Below are 14,139 nucleotides of genomic sequence, written 5' to 3'. Positions count from 1 at the left end.
AAAAAGAAATGACCCACAACTTCCTATTTGTTTATTTAAAATATACTATTTGTATTTATACATTTGCTTATTTTCTTGTTTATTTCATTGTCTGTCTCTTTCCTTAGTCTCCAGCCTCACTGAGGACAAAGGCTGTTTTCTTCACTACTAAATACATTCTCTAGGGCTTCCCTGGTGGCTCTATGGTAAAGAACCCACCTGCCAATGCAGGAGATGTGAGTTTGATCCCGGGGTCAAGAAGTTACCCTGTAGAAGGAATTGGAAACCCACTCCAATATTCTTACTGGAAAATTCCATGGACAGAGGAGTCTGGCAGGCTACATTCTGTGGATTTGCAAAACAGTGGGACATAACTTAATGACTAAACAACAGCAAATGCATTCTCCATAGTAAGTTTTGTCCAAGTCAAACCTTTTAGAATTAGGAGATAGTAAATATTTTTATATGAATAAATTTGAGACCATTTTATTTTTGTTATAGTTCTTTTTAAAATATATTTTCTGCAATATATGGAATATATTCTGCAAATATATGCAACATATTCTGCAAAAATATGGAAAATTGAATCAGAAAAGAAGAATATCCTTTTACAAAGGAGTTTGCCTTACAAAGATAAATTGGGAAATTGTCAGCACATCTGCAAGAGAGCCCATGGGGCCATGTGAGCTTCCTGAAAAAAAAAAAAAGCATAGGGGTAAACGTAGGCGTCTTTTCCAGGCATTAGCCAGAAATTATAATGCCCTAACAAGCTTTTTTTTTTTTTTTTTTTTTTTCTCCCCAGGAAAAATTAAGTCTTAAATCCTGGGTCTACTCTCTGAACTTTTAATTCTAGATGTAGGGTTCTCAGTATTTCCCATGGCAGCTTACTTCAGCCTTCCTCAGCTAACTGATTCTGCCCTGTCCTGACAAATGAGCATTATATACTCCATGTCCATAGTCATTATATACTCCATTTCCTCATAGTTTCCATGTCCCATGTCTGATCTCAGTGCTTTGCATGTTGATTCAATATGGAAATATAATTAAGAACTTTGGCATATTTATTTATTAGGTAGAATTTGAGAAGCTGAAGCTATGATTTACATCTTTGGCAAAGTATACTGATGGGAAATTTCTGTATCTTCAGAGATATTGAGACCTTTTCTATATTACACATTTTGTCAGAATTCTCCTTAAATGCCAATTTAACATCAAGCAGAATATATCATGTATATATGTATACACATATATGTATATATGTCAATTTTCTATAGAGACAAATGTAAAATATCAGAGAGACACATATTTATTTTTTTGTAGAAAAAAATAAATGGAAAAAATGCATGCTAAAAAGAATTTCAAAATTAGTTCAATTTACCAAACATATCTGTAGCAGTGGAACTCACGAGTTCTCTTGTAAGATTTTATGCAATTAAAGATGGATTACTGCATGTAAATTATAATTTTTAAAATTCTGACTTTATATTAGGTGTGAAGCTTCATCTTATAAGAAATCTCTCTGATGAGTCAAGCAGCTGGTAAGTTAAATCCAGTTCCTAATTATAATGGTGATTTTCCTTAAAATGAATATTTGAATCAGTCTGATTGTATTTATGATAGAAGCCTTCTAACTAACCTTTGAAAAATTCCAGGAACTTTAAAATGCTATTTTTACTATTTGGGAAAACCTGGCTTCAAGTATCATGAGTTGTGATTTGCATATGAGCTCTTAAAGTTATCAGTACCATGTCTCTCAGCAGCTATAAAAATATTACTAGATTTACTTGTCTTTTCATATTTCACAAATTTAATCATGTTATTAGCCCTTTGGATTCCATTATAGAAAAAAGTTTAATATGAAGAAGAATGCACTGTCCCATAAGATAAGTGGACAGTATTGCAGTGAAGGAACTGAAGATATATTAAAAATTTTAAAATCAAAACACAAGTGTGCTTCTAAGATTATGCAGAAGCAAAAATGTATGATGAAATTTTCAAACAAGCTATCTGAATGGATAGTATTTAAGTGGTAAGTTTCTTTTTCCTAAGTTTAGTTGAGATGAAGAAAAATTATCAAAGGGGAACATAAACAACTCTCTAATTGGATAAGGTTAATTAATTCAAAAGAAAGAAAACAAAAGTATTAACTGGCTGAAATAAGCAGTACATTTACCTTCAGAAATGTGGAAAGTCAGCTCAACCCAGACCAAAGAGAAAGATTTGGGTTAATGATAGGATGTTTCCCCAAAGTGAGCAACCCCAGCCTTCTAAGAAAGAGCAGATTGTTTACGGCAGGGAAACTCTGCTATGTCTTATCCATATTTATCCCATGTTACAATATTACACATTTTAAATAAGCTATTCAAAATAATAGTATATAGCCATTGATATAACGTCAGTAAAAATGAATATTTACTAAATGTTTTATCTTAATATGTACCAGTTTCTGTCCTAAGCTGTTATATAAGTGAACTCATCATATCTTTACAGCAGATCTCAGAGTTAATTACAGTATTATTCATTTTATAGATGAAGAAGCTGAGGTTATATATTTTATCTGTGATTATGCTCCAAGTGAATTTTGGAGTCAATATCTCATTCTATGTAGGTCCAGAACTCATAACCTTAATTGCAAGAATCTAATACATCTGGTCCCATCACTTCGTGGGAAATAGATGGGGAAACAGTGGAAAGAGTGTAAGACTTTATTTTGGGGGGCTCCAAAATCCCTGCGGATGGTGATTGCAGCCATAAAATTACAAGACGCTTACTCCTTGGAAGAAAAGTCATGACTAACCTAGATAGCATATTCAAAGGCAGAGACATTACTTTGCCGACTAAGGTCTGTCTAGTCAAGGCTATGGTTTTTCCTATGGTTATGTATGGATGTGAGAATTGGACTGTGAAGAAGACAGAGTGCTGAAGAATTGATGCTTTTGAACTGTGGTGTTGGAGAAGACTCTTGAGAGTCCCTTGGACTGGTAGGAGATCCAACCAGTCCATTCTGAAGGAGATCAGCCCTGGGATTTCTTTGGAAGGAATGATGCTAAAGCTGAAACTCCAGTACTTTGGCCACCTCATGCAAAGAGTTGACTCATTGGAAAAGACTCTGATGCTGGGAGGGATTGGGGGCAGGAGGAGAAGGGGATGACCGAGGATGAGATGGCTGGATGGCATCACTGACTCAATGGACGTGGGTCTAAGTGAACTCCGGGAGTTGGTGATGGACAGGGAGGCCTGGCGTACTGCGATTCATGGGGTCGCACAGAGTCGGACACGACTGAGTGACTGAACTGAACTGAACTGAACTACCCCTCAAATAGTGTGAGGACCTCCTAAATTTATAACACTATGGGGGTTCCAAGAGGAAGGAGGGGAACTAACATCTTCTTGAGCATCAAGTTCTGTATATGTAAGCTTATTTACATTCCACAGTAATCCTGTAAATTAGGCACCACATGCTTATTTTAAGCAAAAAGGAAAAAGTATTTAAGGAGGTGAAGACTCTTGCATTTGAGTATCAGTTATGTTATATCTGAAGTTTCTGATATTAATATTAATAATATTTCCTATCTTGTTCAGGGAAGGATAGTACAAGATCCAGTTCCTGAGATGGTTACTTACATTTTCTCTGGGGCCTTGATCTTATAGTTAGTAATTATGTGTGTGTTATTTGCTCAGTTGTATCTGACTCTTTGTGACCCCATGGACTGTAGCCTACCAGGCTTCTCTGTCCATGGAATTCTACAGGCAAAAATATTTATTGAACTCTGTACTGCTGCTGCTGCTGCTGCTAAGTCACTGCTGCTGTCCTACCCTGTGGGACCCCATAGACGGCAGCTCACTAGGCTCCCCCATCCCTGGGATGCCCCAGGCAAGATCCCTGAAGTGGTTTGCCATTGCCTTCTCTGATTGAAGTGTGTATCCATTCCCTTCTCCAGGAGATCTTCCCAACCCAGGGATTGAACCCTGGTCTCCTTCCTGGCAAGCAGGTTTTTACCATCAGAGCCACCAGGGAAGCCCTTAGTAATTGTTGAGGATGGCCAATAGTTACTAAATATACAGTACTTTCCAGATATGGCTTTAAGAAATTTCATATTTAGAAACTAATTATTCAAAAATTACCATATAAAGATATATTATCTTTACCTTGATTTTACAGAGAGGTAAACTGAGACACAGAAATAGTAATAAAATTACCACTGTATTTGTTACTTTTTACAGTCTCAGTGTATTAAGAGACTGTATCAATGTAGCAGAGAAGGGAAGACAGGAGAGAGATAAACAGATGTCTTCCCCAGATTAATGGAGAATCAGAAGTCACACATTATTGGAACCTGGGGAGATCTTCAGAGATTATCTAATCACTTTTATTTTATGAATGGGAGCCTGGGATCCTAGGGAATGAACAGTTAAGCAATAGAATGGGAGGAAAAAACTAGGTATTTTGCCTACTTGTATAGTGTATATACCAGATGATTACCTGAATACAGGTATAACTGCTTCTATTTTAGAGAGCTGAAGAGATTCTTTTATATAGTCATGCAGATTGTGTGAGTGAATTCTCTAATAAATTAAAGGAAGAAGTGTTACATCTTGTTTATTGTATTGTGTTTGGGGGAACTACTTTGGAATCAGAGGAGCCCTTTTCTCAGTATATTATTTCCAAACTAGGCAACTATAATTACAGTCCAATAAGATGTAACTCAAATAACTTCTGAATGTTAATTTATTTTGAAAGAGGAGATAATCTTGCAAGAGAAATATAGACAAATAGGAAAAGCAGAGTTGTAGATATATTAACCTAGAGATGCTACAAATAAAGTTTAAGAAATATGAAAGTTTCATGGAGTATTTCAAATGAAGGAATTATTTCCTCTTAAATGTCAAAGTGGCTTCCCTGGTGGCTCAGAGGTTAAAGCATCTGCGGGAGACCTGGGTTAGATCCCTGGGTCAGGAAGATCCCCTGGAGAAGGAAATGACAAGTCACTCCAGTATTCTTGCCTGGAGAATCCCATGGACGGAGGAGCCAGGTGGGCTACAGCCCATGGGGTTGCAAAGAGTCAGACAAGACTGAGCAACTTAACTAACTTTAACTTAAAAGTCAAAAAGGATTATGAGTCCACTCATAAAAATGATTTGTTCTTCAGTTTTATCATGAATTACCTTAATAAAGGATGATTGATTATTTCTTGTATTATTCCTTCAAAATTATAACATATTGTTCACTTTCCAATTTTTTAATTTAATTAATATTTATTTAACATTGACTTTGCACCAAGCACTGCAAAACACACCCACACACCCTACACCAATTTTGTGATTTCATTAGAAACCACTTAATCAAGCAAATTCTGTAGTTACCTCTATTTTACATCCTAAATTGGCACATTATATGTCACCCTACTTAACACTATTATCTCTTTTTTTTTATTCTTGACAAATATAATTGCTTGCTTCCTCACAAAGTAATTTAAATTATGTAAAAACTGGAACTTTGTCTAATTTATCACTGTCCTCTTGGAAGAATATTAGTACTAGATATTCAAAACAGTCATATTAAATGAAAATGATTTCAGTGGGTCTCAAAATAACTTGTCTTTAAAAGGAATTGGTGCCATTTTAAGTAGATATTAGGTTTCCATTTTCTCATCAATGATTAGTTTCATTGCTTTTGTCATTTCAGATAACTTTCTTGAACATCAGAGCATGGAAGATAGAAATAATATTACTGAATTTATTCTCTTGGGACTTTCTACAGACAAGGTAGTCTGGATCCTCTGCTTTTTCTTTATCCTATTCTGTTACCTGGCTATTTGTTTGGGGAATTTAATCATTGTAATTTCTGTTACATTCAGTCAGCTAATCACCCAGCCCATGTACTTCTTCCTTAACTGCCTTACACTCTCAGATCTTTTCTACACCTCCACTGTGACACCCAAACTCATGACTGACTTTCTGATGGAGAAAAAGGCCATTTCCGAGAAAATCTGCACGACACAGCTTTTCACAACACACTTCTTTGGGGGGACTGAGGTCGTCATCTTCACAGGGAGGCCTATGACTGCTATGTGGCTGTCGGTAAACCTCTCCACTACGCCATCATCATGAACAGACAAAGACGTCACTCAATTCTCATAGCATCATGTGCAGGGGGACTTCTTCATTCTCTTGGTCTCTGTCTTCTTGAGATTGTTTTACCTTTCTGTGGCCCCAATGAAATAGATCACTATTTCTGTGATGTGTATCCTTTGTTGAAACTTGCCTGCATTGATACATACAAAATTGGCTTTTTTGTCATTGCCAATTCTGGCTTGATGGGACTGGTGAACTTTGTGGTTCTGATGGGCTCCTACATTTTGATTTTGTATAATGTGAGCACATATTTTGCAGAAAGCCACCATAAAGCACTTTCCACCTGTAGTTCCCACATCACAGTCATGATTCTCTTTTTTGTACCTGTCATCTTTATTTACATTAGACCTGCCACATTACCAGAAGATAAAGTGTTTGCACTCTTCTACACAGTTATTGTCCCCATGCTCAACCCGCTTATCTACACACTTAGAAACATGGAGATGAAAAATTCCATAAGAAGAGTTTGGTGCAATAAAAGGTTCTGGGAAAGGAGGTTAATGACTTGAAGGTCATTCATCTTTGACACCAGTGACTGTCTTCTCATCACTCCCTCTGTTGCTGATTCTCTCCTGCTATGCTAATGGGAAAATCAGTTAGAATGTGTAAAAGCCAAGCCTTCAACAACAGCTTGCCTTCAGTGGTTCCTTCTTTGTTTTCCTCTCAATGCATTTTCCTTGGTTTCACTTTTCACTAATAATCCCCTTTGCTAAAAGAAAAAAAAAAAGAGAGAGAGAGAGAGAAAGAAAAAGAAAAGAAAACTTTTTACAGAGTAAAAACACATTGAAAAATCTGGAGAAAGAGTGATGCTGCCAGTTAAAGAATCTTCCTGCTAATGCAGGAGACACAGGTTCAATCCTTGGGACAGGAAGATCCTCTGGAAAAGGAAATGGCTACCCACTCCAATGTTTTTGCCTCGGAAATCCCATGCAGAGATAAATCTGGTGGGCTACAGCCCATGGGGATGCAAAGCAGCTGGACATGACTCAGCGACTAAACAACAACAAAAAGGCAGTTATAGGAAAATAGGAACAATTGCGTACCACAAACTGTTTTCAGAACTATGTACCCAGCCTCGTATCCTACAACTCTAGATTTCTTTTAATCAAATACCTAGAGATTTTTTTTTGTATATTTGTGAACTGCTATTATTTTACTTAAGTGAAGAGAATATATACATTTAAGTAGAACATAGTGTAAAGTCCAGTCTTATAGTCTACATGGCAAGTCGTAGAGTCTGAAAAGCAAGTCACTGTGTGATCTGTTTGTGAAATGATATTGTAAGTATTGGGGAAAATATATGTGGTTATATATATATATATATATATATATATATACACAAACTCATACTATTTTAACTTGGTTTGACATTAAGTATATATGATCAAGGAAAAAATAAACCACAAGTGACTTTGCTACAAAAAAAAAGAAAATATAAATCCCTTAGTTCCTCAAAATAGATGATTTATCTCAAAGTAAAATATTTTCACTTACTATCTAAATTCAAAGGTAGAATAATCCTAAAATAATATTTAACAAAATATAGATCAGACTCAGTGATGGGAATATATATATATATATATATTCTGCTACCGTGCTTACGTGTATCTGACTCTGTGGATGCATAGACTGTAACCCGCAAGGCTTCTCTGTCCATGGGGATTTTCCAGGCACAAATATTGGAGTGGTTGCCATGTTCTCCTCCAGGGGATCTTCCCAAGCCAGGGACTGAACCCAGGTCTCCCACATTGCAGGCAGACTCTACCAACTGAGCCATCAGGAAGTCCCAAGTATACTGGAGTGGGTAGCCTATCCCTTCTCCAGGGTATCTTCCTCACCCAGGAATCAACCAGGAGTCTCCTGCATTGCAGGTGGATTCTTTACCAGCTGAGCTACCAGGGAAGTCTGATATATATATATATACACACATATATATACACACACATATATATATAGGGTAGAGAGAGAAAAGTGGAATTTTTGAGCAATTATCTGATGGAATTTAATGGAGTTAAGACTATCTTTGAAGAAGTAAGATTCATTTATCTAATTACTTATTTTGCTTAAAAACTAAACCAGGTGTTCCTCAGTTTTATCTAGTCTGATAATCCCATTCCACTCTACTTTCTGCTTTTTCTACTATAAATGCATGCCACAGTCTATGGGGTCACAAAGAGTCAGACATGACTAACTGAACTGAACTGAACTACTTATACATGTCATGATTGAGGATGAAATCTTTGATCTGTGCCTTTATAATGACTTCCACCTTGCTGAAAAGCTTTAAATAAAACTTTGTGTGTTGCCCTCAATTTTATGGTTTTCCGTTTCCCTTACCTGACTACTTAGGGGGCTTCCCAGGTGGTGCTAGTGGTAAAGAACCCACCTGCCAATTCAGGAGACATAAGAGGCATGAGTTCAATCCCTGAGTCTGGAAGATCCCCTGGAGGAGGTCATAGCAAGCCCCTCCACTATTCTTGCCTGGATAATCTCATGGATAGAGGAGCCTAGCAGGCTATAATCCATAGGGTCACAAAAAGAGACTACTGAAGCAACTTAGCACACACACACACACAAACCTGACTACTTAACTGTCTTAACTGTACTTTGCCATTTGATGCTTGGAAAGAATTGTATCTGCTTAGTTTTAATTTACACATCTTTAAAATAATGTAGATAATTAGAACTAGAGTTTATAGAGCTTTAGAAGAAAAATGATCACATATATCTTGTGAAGATTGAAATTATATTTTATTATAATGTTACTTAAATATGCATGAACATAAGCCACATAAAACTTCTGCTTATGTTTCTAATAAAATGAAAAAAGTAAAAATAAAATGTTTATTATAAAATTCTTGTTTCAAGGGGCGGTCCTAAGATGGCGGAGGAATAGGATGGGGAGACCACTTTCTCCCTCACAAATTCCTCAAAAGAACATTTCAACACTGAGCAAACTCCATAAAACAACTTCTGAATGCTGGCAGAGAACATCAGGCACCCAGAAAAGCAGATCATTGTCTTCAAAAACAGGTAGGAAAAAATATAAAAGACGAAAAAAAAAGAGACAAAGGAGGTGGGGACAGAGCTCTATCCCAGGAAGGGAAGCCCACCCCAGGAAGGGAATTTTAAGAAGAGAGGTTTCTAAACACCAGGAAACACTCTCCCTGCCGAGTCTGTGATGAACCTTGGAAGCACAGAGGGCAACATTACAGGAAGGAAAAATAAATAAATAATTAAAACCAACAGATTACGAGCCCAACAGTAACTCCCCAAGTGGAAAAGCAGCACAGACACCTGCATCCGCCACTAACAAGTTGGGGCAGGGCAGGGAGGCATGGGAGGTGTAGGCTGCAGTGCTTTGTAAGAATCAGGCAGGAATGCCCCACGCATAACCAGAATGAACTAACTTGGGCTAGCGAGCCAGACTGTGGGATAGCTACCACGCGAAAAGCTTGAACATAAGACACCACCAGGACCACGCACAGAACAAAGGATAGAACGGAAATAGCCGGCTGCAGACCATCCCCCGCCAGGGACAGGCAGCCAGAGCCATAAGGGCTGGAAAGGGGCAATCGCAGCCCTGGAGAGACTTTACCTACCAAACTGCAAGCAGGCCTTTGCTACGACTTCTGGGGGTGCTGGACAGACACCGTCTGCCTCACAAAGGGCACCAGTGGTACACCCAGAAAACTGAGCAGCAGAGACAGGAAAGGCGACAAGTCGCAGTGACTGCACTCTCCCAACACCTGAAATACTCGGACCTGGGAAGGGCACAAAATGCAGTTCAAACTGAATCTGCACCTCTGAGGGCTACCTGAGTGCCGAACCTGAGCGGCTTAGACTGGGGAGGTGCACTTAGCCTAGGGCCGGCCTCAGATGGTTCCCGGCTGAGCATTGTAGAGCCAGAGTGGCTTGTGTGCCACAAGAAGGGACAGGCCCAGTGGGGCTGAGACACTGCATGCACACGACAGTGCTATTTGTTTGCAGCATCACTCCCTCCCTCCCCACAGCACAACTGAAAAAGTGAGCCAAAAAAAAAAAAAAAAGTGTCCACCACCGCCCGCCCCGCCCCCGTGTTAGGACAGAAATCAGACACTGAAGAGATCAGCAAACAGAAGAAGTTAAACAGAGGGAACCAGCTTGGAAGTGACCCCACACTCACTGCCCACAACACCAGAGAAAGGGCCAGATATATCTTTATTATTTTTACAATCATTCCTTTTTTGTTTGTTTGTTTGTTTGTTTTTTGTTCATGCTGTTGTGGGGTTGTTTTTTCTTCTTTTCTTTTTCTTTTTTTTAAATAACTTTTTAAAATTGTTAAGTCTTCTATTTCTACTCTAATTTTTATTTCTATAAATTACTATTACTTTTTTTTAAAATAAGACTATTTTTTAAAGCAAACACCATATATAGTCTTTATGTGGTTATTGTTGGTGCTTTTTAATAATTCTTGTGGCTTTGTTTTTTTTTTTTTTTCCTTCTTCTTTTCTTTAATATTGTATTTTTGAAAATCCAACCTCTACTCTAGATTTTTAATCTTTGCTTTTTGGTTTTTGTTGTCAATTTTATACATGTAAAAACCCAATATTCAGTACCCAATTTTACCTGAGAGCGAGATTACTGGCTTGACCACTCTCTCCTCCTTTGGACTCTCCTTTTTCTCCACCAGGAGGCCTCTGTCTCTTCCCTCCCCCTTCTCTTCTCTATCCAACTCTGTGAATCTCTGTCTGTTCCAGACGGTGGAGAACACCTAAGGAACTGGTTACTGGCTGGATTTGTCTCTCTCCTTTTCATTTAATTCTTTTATCCTCCTGGCCACCTCTGTCTACTTCCTCCCTCTCCTATTCCCTGTATAACTCCGTGAATGCCTCTGAGTGGTCCAGACTGTGGGGCACACATAAGGAAGTGATTACTGGCTAGCTTGCTCTCTCCTCTTTTGATCCCACTGCATCTCATTCCAGTCACCTCTAACTACCCCCTCCCTCTTCTCTTCTCCATGTAACTCAGTGAACCTCTCTGGGTGTCCCTCAATGTGGAGAAACTATTCATCTTAAACCTAGATGTTTTATCATCGGTGCTGTAGAGATGGAGAAGTCTAGAGGCTACTGTAAAAATAAAACTGAAAACCAGAAGCAGGAGGCTTAAGTGTAAAGCCTGAGAACATCAGAGAAATCCTGAATTCAGGAAACATTAATCAATAGGAGCTCATCAAACACCTCCATACCTACACTGAAACCAAGCCCCACCCAAGGGCCAGCAAGTTCCAGAGCAAGACATACCATGCAAATTCTCCAGCAACACAGGAACACACCCCTGAGCTTCAATATACAGGCAGCTCAAAGTTACTCCAAAACCATTGACGTCTCATAACCCATTATTAGACACTCCATTGCACTCCAGAGAGAAGAAACCCAGCTCCACCCACCAGAACTCCAACACAAGCCTCCCTAACCAGGAAACTTTGACAAGCCACTGATACAAACCCACCCACAGTGAGGAAGCTCCATAATAAAGAGAACTCCACAAATTCCAAGAATATAAAAAGGCTACCCCAAATACAGCAATATAACCAAGATGAAGAGACAGAGGAATACTCAGCAGGTAAAGGAACAGGAGAAATGCCCACCAAACCAAACAAAAGAGGAAGAGATAGGGAATCTACCTGAGAAAGAATTCTGAATATTGATAGTGAAAATGATCCACAATCTTGAAATCAAAATGGAATAATAGATAAATAGCCTGGAGACAAGAATTGAGAAGATGCAAGAAAGGTTTAACAAGGACCTAGAAGAAATAAAAAAGAGTCAATATATAATGAATAATGCAATAAATGAGATCAGAAACACTCTGGAGGCAACAAATAGTAGAATAACTGAGGCAGAAGATAGGATTAGTGAAATAGAAGATAGAATGGTAGAAATAAATGAATCAGAGAGGAAAAAAGAAAAACAAATTAAAAGAAATGAGGACAATCTCAGAGACCTCAAGGACAATATGAAACACTCCAAGATTCTAATTATAGGAATCCCAGAAGAAGAAGACAAAAAGAAAGACCATGAGAAAATCCTTGAGATAATAGTTGAAAACTTCTCTAAAATGAGGAAGGAAATAATAACCCAAGTCCAAGACACCCAGAGAGTTCCAAACAGGATAAACCCAAGGTGAAACACCCCAAGACACATATTAATTAAATTAACAAAGATCAAACACAAAGAACAAATATTAAAGCAGCAAGGGAAAAACAACAAATAACACACAAGGGGAATCCCATAAGGATAACAGCTGATCTTTCAATAGAAACTCTTCAGGCCAGGAGGGAATGGCAGGACATACTTAAAGTGATGAAAGAAATAACCTACAGCCCAGATTACTCTACCCAGCAAGCATCTCATTCAAATACGAAGGAGAAATCAAAAGCTTTACAGACAAGCAAAAGCTGAGAGAATTCAGCACCACCAAACCAGCTCTCCAACAAATGCTAAAGGATATTCTTTAGACAGGAAACACAAAAAGGGTGTATACATCCAAACCCAAAACAATAAAGTAAATGGTAATGGCATCATACTTATCAATAATTACCTTAAACTTAAAAGGGTTGAATGCCCCAACCAAAAAGCAAAGACTGGCTGAATGGATACAAAAACAAGACCCCTCTATATGCTGCTTACAAGAGACCCACCTCAAAACAAGGGACACATACAGACTGAAAGTGAAGTGCTGGAAAAAGATATTCCACGCAAATAGAGACCAAACGAAAGCAGGAGTAGCAATACTCATATCTGATAAAATAGACTTTAAAACAAAGGCTGTGAAAAGAAACAAAGAAGGCCATTACATAATGATCAAAGGATCAATCCAAGAAGAAGATATAACAATTATAAATATATATGCACCCAACATAGGAGCACTGCAATATGTAAGACAAATGCTAACAAGTATGAAAGGGGAAATTAACAATAACAGAATAATAGCGGGAGACTTTAATACCCCACTCACAACTATGGACAGATCAACTAAACAGAAAATTAACAAAGAGACACAAACTTTAAATGATGCAATAGACCAGTTAGACCTAATTGATATCTATAGGACATTTCACCCCAAAACCATGAATTTCACCTTTTTCTCAAGTGCTCATGGAACCTTCTCCAGGATAGATCACATCCTGGGCCATAAATATAACCTGGATAAATTAAAAAAAATTCAAAATCATTCCAAACATCTTTTCTGACCATAATGCATTAAGATTAGATCTCAATTACAGGAGAAAAACTATTAAAAATTCCAACATATGGAGGCTGAACAACATGCTTCTGAATAACCAACAAATCACAGAAGAAAACAAAAAAGAAATCAAATTATGCATAGAAACGAATGAAAAGGAAAACACAACAACCCAAAACATGTGGGACACTATAAAAGTAGTGCTAAGAGGAAAGTTCACAGCAATACAGGCATATCTCAAGAAACAAGAAAAAAGTCAAATAAATAACCTAATTCTACACCTAAAGCAACTAGAAAAGGAAGAAATGGAGAACCCCAGAGTTAGTAGAAGGAAAGATATCTTAAAAATTAGGGCAGAAATAAATGCAAAAGAAACAAAAGAGACCATAGAAAAATCAACAAAGCCAAAAGCTGGTTCTTTGAAAGGATAAATAAAATTGACAAACCATTAGCCAGACTCATCAAGAAACAAAGGACGAAAAATCAAAGCAAAAAAAAAAAAAATAGAAATGAAAACGGAGAGATCACAACAGACAACACAGAAATAAAAAGGACCATAAGAGACTACTATCAGCAATTATATGCCAATTAAATGGACAACGTGGAAGAAATGGACAAATTCTTAGAAAAGTACAACTTTCCAAAACTGAACCAGGAAGAAATAGAAAATCTTAACGGACTCGTCACAAGCACGGAAATTGAAACTGTAATCAGAAATCTTCCAGCAAACAAAAGCCCAGGTCCAGACGGCTTCACAGATTAATTCTACCAAAAATTTAGAGAAGAGCTAACACCTAT

General features: G+C 37.7%; 1 pseudogene; it reads left to right on the top strand.

Moving 5' to 3' along the window:
• The first annotated feature begins 5,688 nt into the window (after positions 1-5,688).
• LOC120862255 lies at positions 5,689-6,623 on the top strand (annotated as a pseudogene).
• The last annotated feature ends 7,516 nt before the right edge of the window (positions 6,624-14,139 follow it).

This window comes from Oryx dammah, unplaced genomic scaffold (genome assembly GCF_014754425.2).
Source record: "Oryx dammah isolate SB20612 unplaced genomic scaffold, SCBI_Odam_1.1 HiC_scaffold_3, whole genome shotgun sequence".
In the NCBI taxonomy this organism is placed as follows: domain Eukaryota; kingdom Metazoa; phylum Chordata; class Mammalia; order Artiodactyla; family Bovidae; genus Oryx; species Oryx dammah.
The sequence above is the reverse complement of the archived record's forward strand: the minus strand, read 5'-3'. Positions and strand labels throughout refer to the sequence as shown.